A 6904-nucleotide genomic window follows, 5' to 3' on the forward strand; every position below is an offset into this window, starting at 1 on the left:
TAGTGACCCTTGTGGCAACCCAGTTGAAGTGAAGATTCCCATCCAGCTGGAGAAGCTGAGGCTTGGCAGGACTCCTGGTAGCAGGGCTGAGCCACTGTCCCGTGACAGCCAGGGGTCCCTGCCACGTAGGCTGCAAGAAAGCCTGAGCTGGACCAGTTCAGCTGCAAGAAGAAATGGGACCATTCATACTCTGCTTGCCCCTCCCCTGCCACTCACCGAGACAGGAAGTGTAAAGTGGGCCATGGGCTGAGCTGAACCTCCCTGGACCCCCAGCTCCCTCTCCACGAGCTCAGCTGGTCAGTCCCCAGAGAACATACGGGGTGACCAGAAACGAGGAAGCATGTCATGGAGACTTGGAAGATCCCAACTGCCACCCTGGATCTGGTATGATGTAGAGCTGAGAGGGTCAAGCATGCTGGGCCCCAGGCAGCCAGGCTCTGGCCAGGTCTAGCTCTGGCCAGTTTTGGCTGCTTGACCCACTGTGCCCCAGCAGGAGATGAAAGGCCTGTAGTTCTGAGGAAGGACAGCACTCCAAGGGCCCACCTCACAGGAGTCCCAGCCCTCAGGGCACAGCTTCCTGCCCTCTGAAGCAGTCACCACCTTGGCAAGAGAAGGTGGCACAGATGTTCCCCTGTAAGAGAAAGTGGAGGGAAGGCTGAGGGGCGGGCAGCTCTGCTCAGACTGGATGTAGAGCGAACGCTGGACGGAGGCAGGGCTGAAGCCCCATGTGGCTGTCCCACTGCCCCCAGCCCTGTTCCTGCTTCTGCCTTCCGCAGCAGGCGGGTGGGAAGCAGACACTCACGTTTCCCTTGGGGGCTGGCTCCTTGGTGGTCACCAGGAGCTGAGTGGGAAGCAGCTAGTCCTCTGGGACATCAGGTGGCCTAGGCCTGGGAGCAGAGCAGGGCTACCTGGGGAAGTGCTGTGACACTCTGCTGCAGGGTGGGGTGGGGGGAGGTAACCCCTCTGCAGAGTCCCAGCCCCCATCCCAGAAAGGGCTTTGTGGGTGGGGACAGTCACAACCTGAAACTGTGACAGTGCTGCTACCCGGGACAAGCAGAGGAGCTTTGCTGGGCCTCCACAGAGACTGGAGAAAGGGGAGAGCTGGTAGGGAGAAGGGGGAAGGGAGAACTGGGAGGGGGAGGCTGGTGGGGTTGGGGCACCGAAGGTACAAAGCTCAGACTCAGGGAGTGATGAGGAGGGTAGATCTCAAACATAAGGGTCAGCCTGACAAGGTAGAGAGGTTAGGGTGTGGCTAGAGGCTGAGGGTTGGTAAAAACTGAGCTCAGATTTGAGGGCCTTCCAAAGAGTGGGGTTCACAAGGGATACAGGAGTGCTGATCCATAGGGGCACTTGTACCCCCATGTTTATAGCAGCACTCTCAACAATAGCCAAATTATGGAAAGAGCCTAAATGGCCATCAACGGATGAATGGATAAAGAAGATGTGGTTTATATATACAATGGAATACTACTTGGCAATGAGAAAGAATGAAATCTGGCCATTTGTAGCAATGTGGATGGAACTGGAGGATATTATGCTAAGTGAAATAAGTCAGGCAGAGAAAAACAGGTACCATATGTTTTCACTCATATGTGGATCCTGAGAAACTCAACCGAAGACCAGGGGGAGGGGAAGGGGGAAAAATTACAGAGAGGGAGGGAGGCAGACCATAAAAGATTCTTAAATACTGAGAACAAACTAAGGATTGATGGGGGGTGGGGGCAGAGGGGAAAGTGGGTGATGGGCATTGAGGAGGGCACCTGTTGGGGTGAGCACTGGGTGTTGTATGGAAACCAATTTGACAATAAATTACATATAAAAAAACCCCAACAACTAAGAGTGGGGTTCAGAGTTGGGTGTTAGTGGGTGGGCAAGGCTCAGGGCTGGGGAGTGGCGGGGTGGGGCTCACAGCTCACAGGGGCGATGGGAGAAGCCAGAGCAGGGGCCATGGAGGAGGGGCTCTGGCCCCACGCTGGCGGGGCTGCTCACCAGAGCCCAGTTCATTCAGGGCCTAGCAGAGTGAGCCGCCACTGCAGCACCGAGGACAGCGGGGGTCTGGGCTGGGACTGGTTTCATCTCCCCTGGGCCACGTAGCAGGAAGCACCGAGTTCAATCAGCTGGAAGAAGAGCATGCCGGGAGTCCAGGAGGAGCGGGGACAGCCAGTCCTGGGCCAGGCTCAGCCCCCTGCCCCAATCCCAACCAGCGGCTCCTTTCCCTCCTGCTCGGCATCTCTCTCGCAGCAGCTTACTGCATGCATTGTAAGCAACCCTCCCTCCTCCCACAGCAGCCCCATCCCACGCCTCACCTCACGGTGGTGTTCCCCAGGCCTCCGGGTAGCACATCTCTCAGAAGCAGTAGGAGCTGTGTCATATCTGCAGACAGCTTGGAACACTGTGGCTCCTTTCCCATGGGGTGAAGGCACCAGGGGGCTCTCTCCTCCTTCGTGTGCTGCTCACCTGGACAGGAGCTGGGGTCAACTGACTGCTCGCCAGATTCTGGGCGACCAGCAGAAGGACTGGTACGAGGAAAAGGAGAGAGGGGACCACTGCAGGGAACAACCAGATCAAGGGTCACAGGTCAAGGAAAGGTCAAGTGAAAGAGGTTGTGAGGTCAGGGAAGAGAAGGGGCAGTCTCAGGGTCCAGCAACAGTCATGAGTTAGGGATGGTCACAGAGTCCAGGAAGGGCTGGGGTCCCTGGGCTGGAGACAGCTACCTCTGAGCAAAGCAACTCCATGACTACTGTTGGCCACAGATATCTTCTACTGAGGTCCCGCAGGGGCCAGAGAGAGTGAAGGACCCAGTTGAGGACTGCAAAGAGAGATCCCCACCATTGCTTTCCGCAGGTGAATAAACTGGGGCTGGGGAGCAGGAGAGGTCAACCTCTACGGAAAAAGGGACCAAGGGGCTGAATTTTTGCTTCCCGTAAGCGCTTCAGTCAGAGTGACACTAAGGCAAGCACAAAGGGGCCTGGAGCCTAGTAACAGCCCCTCTGAGAGTGAATGTTGTTGTCGGCATGGCAACAGCAGCATCCCAGGCCCAAGGGGAGACAGAACCAGAGCAGGTGTAGTGACAGGGAAGAGATATCTGGTGCCTCTGATCAGGCTTCATTTGTGTCCAGCATCAGAAGGTGCTGGGGGGAGATGGGCTTTCTCAGAACCCAGGACAGAGAAACCCCCGGTCACAGAGAGGGCCCCAAATCAGGGCACACCTTGTCCGGGTTCTTCAGGGTTCGGATCCCACCCTGTTTCTAAACCAGAGCTGGGCCAAGGGCAGGAGGTAGGTCTTAGACACTGGAGATCTGGATCCTGGCTCTGCCTCCCCCAGTACTGAAAGATTAGACCTGGAAGAGTGTGCTAAGCCCAGTTCGGGTGTTTCCACGCAAGGCAGAAAACTGCTGCAGGTGAGAGAAGGGGGGGGGGGCATTATTTCCATCTTCTCCCCCAGCCCCGTGTTCCCAAGGCTCACAGGACACGCTTCCCTGACCTCATTCTTCCTTTAGCACTTCCATCTGTCTCTTTCCAGGGAAAGCCTGGAGCTAGAACCCCTCTCGGCTGGGGCCTTCCGGGCAGGGGTCTTGAATACACATCTGGGGCAGTGCTCACGATCCAGGGTGCTGAGGTGAAGCAGTATAGGATCTCCTGGCAATAGAGGTCACTTCTGTCTCTACCCTCACCTCTTCTAATTTTTTTTTTAATTTTTTTTTTCAACGTTTATTTATTTTTGGGACAGAGACAGAACATGAACGGGGGAGGGGCAGAGAGGGAGACACAGAATCGGAAACAGGCTCCAGGCTCTGAGCCATCAGCCCAGAGCCCGACGCGGGGCTCGAACTCACGGACCGCGAGATCGTGACCTGGCTGAAGTCGGACGCTTAACCGACTGCGCCACCCAGGCGCCCCACCTCTTCTAATTTTTTAAAAAATGTTTGTTACTTTATCTATTTTTGAGAGACACTATAAGCGGGGAAGGGGCAGAGAGAGAGAGGAAGACAGAGAATCCGAAGCAGGCTCCATGCTATCAGCACAGAGCCTGATGCTAGGCTTGAACTCACGAACCATGAGATCATGACCTGAGCCTCAGTCAGACGCTTAACCAACTGAGGCACCCAGGTGCCCCTGTCTTCTTTTTGCAAGTAATCTCTACTGCCAATGTGGGGCTCAAACTCAAGACCTTGAGATCAAGAGTCGCATGTTCTAGTGATGGAGCCGGCCAAGCACCCCTCCCCTCACCCCTTCCCAGCAGGTGTCCCCATGCCTCTCCCTCCCCTCCACCACCACAAGTGGGAAGCAGTTCTCCCAACAGCACCTCTCCAAGGGGATCTCAGCTTCCAAAGGTGAAGAGAAGGGCCCAGAGGCTCTACACAGATGTCTGTGTCCATGTGAAAGAAAGGGCCCAGGCATCCCGCACAGGCCTCTTTTCCTCCTCCCTGGGTTGGGTAGATGAGGCTGGAGGGACAGCCTGAGTGTGAGCTGGCCAGACACAGCAGAATCAGAAAGCCTGGCCGATAACCTCCTAATCTGCATTACTTTTGGCTTTGGTTTGTGCAACTCTCTATGGCTAGATAGAATATTCCTAATGATTCCCTGTGCCCCAGCCTCTCCCAGACATAGACCTACCTGCACACCTGAAGCTACGGAGGGCAGTGAACACGTGTGCATATGATGCAGCCCCTGGAATCATTGGTCAGCTCTGGGAATTCCTTCTGACGTTACTGCCGGGGGATGGGGGAGGGACACACAGGGGCCACAGGCAGAAGAGAGCACAAGCCAAATGCTGTCCAGACTGTAGCTGGAGGGAGAAATTAAAGCCAATTGGTAGCTTGGGCAGAGCGAAGGACCCCCGTCCCAAGGTCCCACTGGGACATGCCTACTTGTGTAGAGGAGAAACCTGGAAGGTAGAGAGGGCTCTCAGGAGTGACAGGAGGGCAGGGAGGCCCATGTCCTCCCAGAACCCACCTGGAATGGGAGAAGTCTGGCTGGCTGGTGGTGGAAAGGGTGGTGTGCGGGAAGAGGCTGCGGGTCCATTCTTACCGTGAGAACTCGGGAGGTGAAGCTGCTGGCAGGATCTGAACAATGAGGGGGAGCCATCATCCCAAGGACAGATTAAATAATGCAGAGAGAGGAGAAAAACCCCAGGAACCTTGCCCCTCACTCCTCTAACACACTGGTTACATTTTTAGGGTGCTCTCTTTGTAAAGCCTGCCAGGACAAGTTGACCCCAGCGAGAGGAACAGAAGACAACTGGAGGAAAGGGATGGCCCGTTGGGGCTGGACACAGACCGACTGGCTTTCCTCTGAGGTAGGAGTGAAGAGACTCCTGTTACCGGGAGTTTCATCCCAGGATCAGCCGCTGGGTTTGGCAGCACCTGTCTGGGGGGCAGGCCCGGAACGAGTCTCCAGCCTGACCTTCTCTGATGAGCAGCCTCCCTCTTTAAAGAGGGAGTTGAGTCACCTGTTCTCAGCAGGAAGTGGCCTGGTAGAGGTTCAGACTCCACGTCTAAGGGAGAGATTCTCATAAGACTCGGGAACCAAGAATGGGATTCCGGGCATTCGTGAACCCTTGAGATGGTGTGTAAAATTACCTATGCACATGTATTTTCCTAGAGAGTCCAGTTTTTATCTTCGTATTTCGGAAGGAATCTATGATCCTGGAAAGATTAAGGACTACTGGTGTAAGCCAAGAGGGAGCAACCATGCTCCTTCCCGAGCCTGGTCAGGGAGCTGAGATGAAGTCCAGATTCCAGAGAGTCCCCTGTGGGAGAACCACTTCTGATGGTTTGTGCTAATAGCTCTGTGCCCTTGGGGCTGGAGGTCGGCTGTAGGGCTTTCTCCCTGTCCAGGAGGCTGTTATTGGGTCTCCGTACCTCTGGTTCTGCTCCCGTTCATGGTCTCACCTTCACCTAATTCTCAAGGTTTGTAAACCTAGCTGGGACACAGAAGGTGCTAAAAATATGTGTTTGGATGAAGAAAGAAGAAAAGAATCCTTTGCTGCCGTGACAGGGAAGCGGCACATTTCCGCCAAGGCCTCTCTGGTGCAATTTGCATAAGGACCGCAGTCACCTAGGCAAAGGTGATAGCAGGACTCCCCAGGACCTGGCCCCACCTCCCCCCCCCCCGCCCCCCCACGGTAAAATACAGGTTGTACTGACCCTGGAATCCAGGTACCCATTCCTAAAGAGGAGGCTCTGAGGGATGTGACAGTTGAAATGCAGCAGGTATATCCCCTGGGGGCCCCAGTGCTGCTGTCGCTCTAGCGGGAAGGCTGGAGGGACGGTCCCACCTGTTTCCCAGTGCCAAGGTTTTGTTTAACTCCCTTCCCAAATGGCAATGTCTGCTTGCACTTTGGGCCGGTTTTCAGTATTCGAGGTTTCTAGTTGCTCGATTAGGTTTAATTACCATGCATTCTGCTTCAGCAGCTCGAGCCCTGGAGAGGCTGTCTGGCTCGGGTTCTAAGCAACAAAGGAACGAACAAAGGAACGCGTGAGGACTTGCCTGAAGAGACAGTTGAACCAGGAAGGACACCACCAACCCAGAGCAACAGGTCAGGTCTCAGGGGCAGGGGCGGTGAAACCCTATTGCCATGGAGAGGACGAGGGCAACAGAGGAGTGTGACAGGAAGGGCCAGTTCTGGAGTTGGGATTTTTATAAGCAGATACATTACAGACAGACAAACTAAGGTCTGAGTGCTGAGGGCCAAAGGAGTTCTCTGGAGAAATCCTGTTCTGGAGCTGGCTCTGGCCTTCAAACAACTGTGCCTGTGGGCAGATCATCGCCTCCTCGGCTCCCCTAGTTCTTTCCATTTGGGAAACCAGGTTCGGATCCGAGGGCGGCTGCCAAATGCCACCCAAATCTTGGCTACCTGGGGCTGGAGTCCACAAGAATATTAGCCACCTCTTAGTCAAGT

The 6904-nt window shown here is 55.2% G+C and overlaps 1 long non-coding RNA gene across 1 annotated transcript; it reads right to left on the reverse strand.

Moving 5' to 3' along the window:
* Positions 1 to 1840: 1840 nt before the first annotated feature.
* LOC122479569 lies at positions 1841 to 3683 on the reverse strand. The gene is made up of 2 exons (XR_006296365.1): positions 2307 to 3683; positions 1841 to 2117 (listed from the first exon to the last, which is right to left on the reverse strand). It is a non-coding gene; the product is annotated as an uncharacterized LOC122479569 (long non-coding RNA).
* Between the last annotated feature and the right edge of the window lie 3221 nt (positions 3684 to 6904).

This window comes from Prionailurus bengalensis, chromosome C1, assembly GCF_016509475.1.
Source record: "Prionailurus bengalensis isolate Pbe53 chromosome C1, Fcat_Pben_1.1_paternal_pri, whole genome shotgun sequence".
Classification (NCBI taxonomy): domain Eukaryota; kingdom Metazoa; phylum Chordata; class Mammalia; order Carnivora; family Felidae; genus Prionailurus; species Prionailurus bengalensis.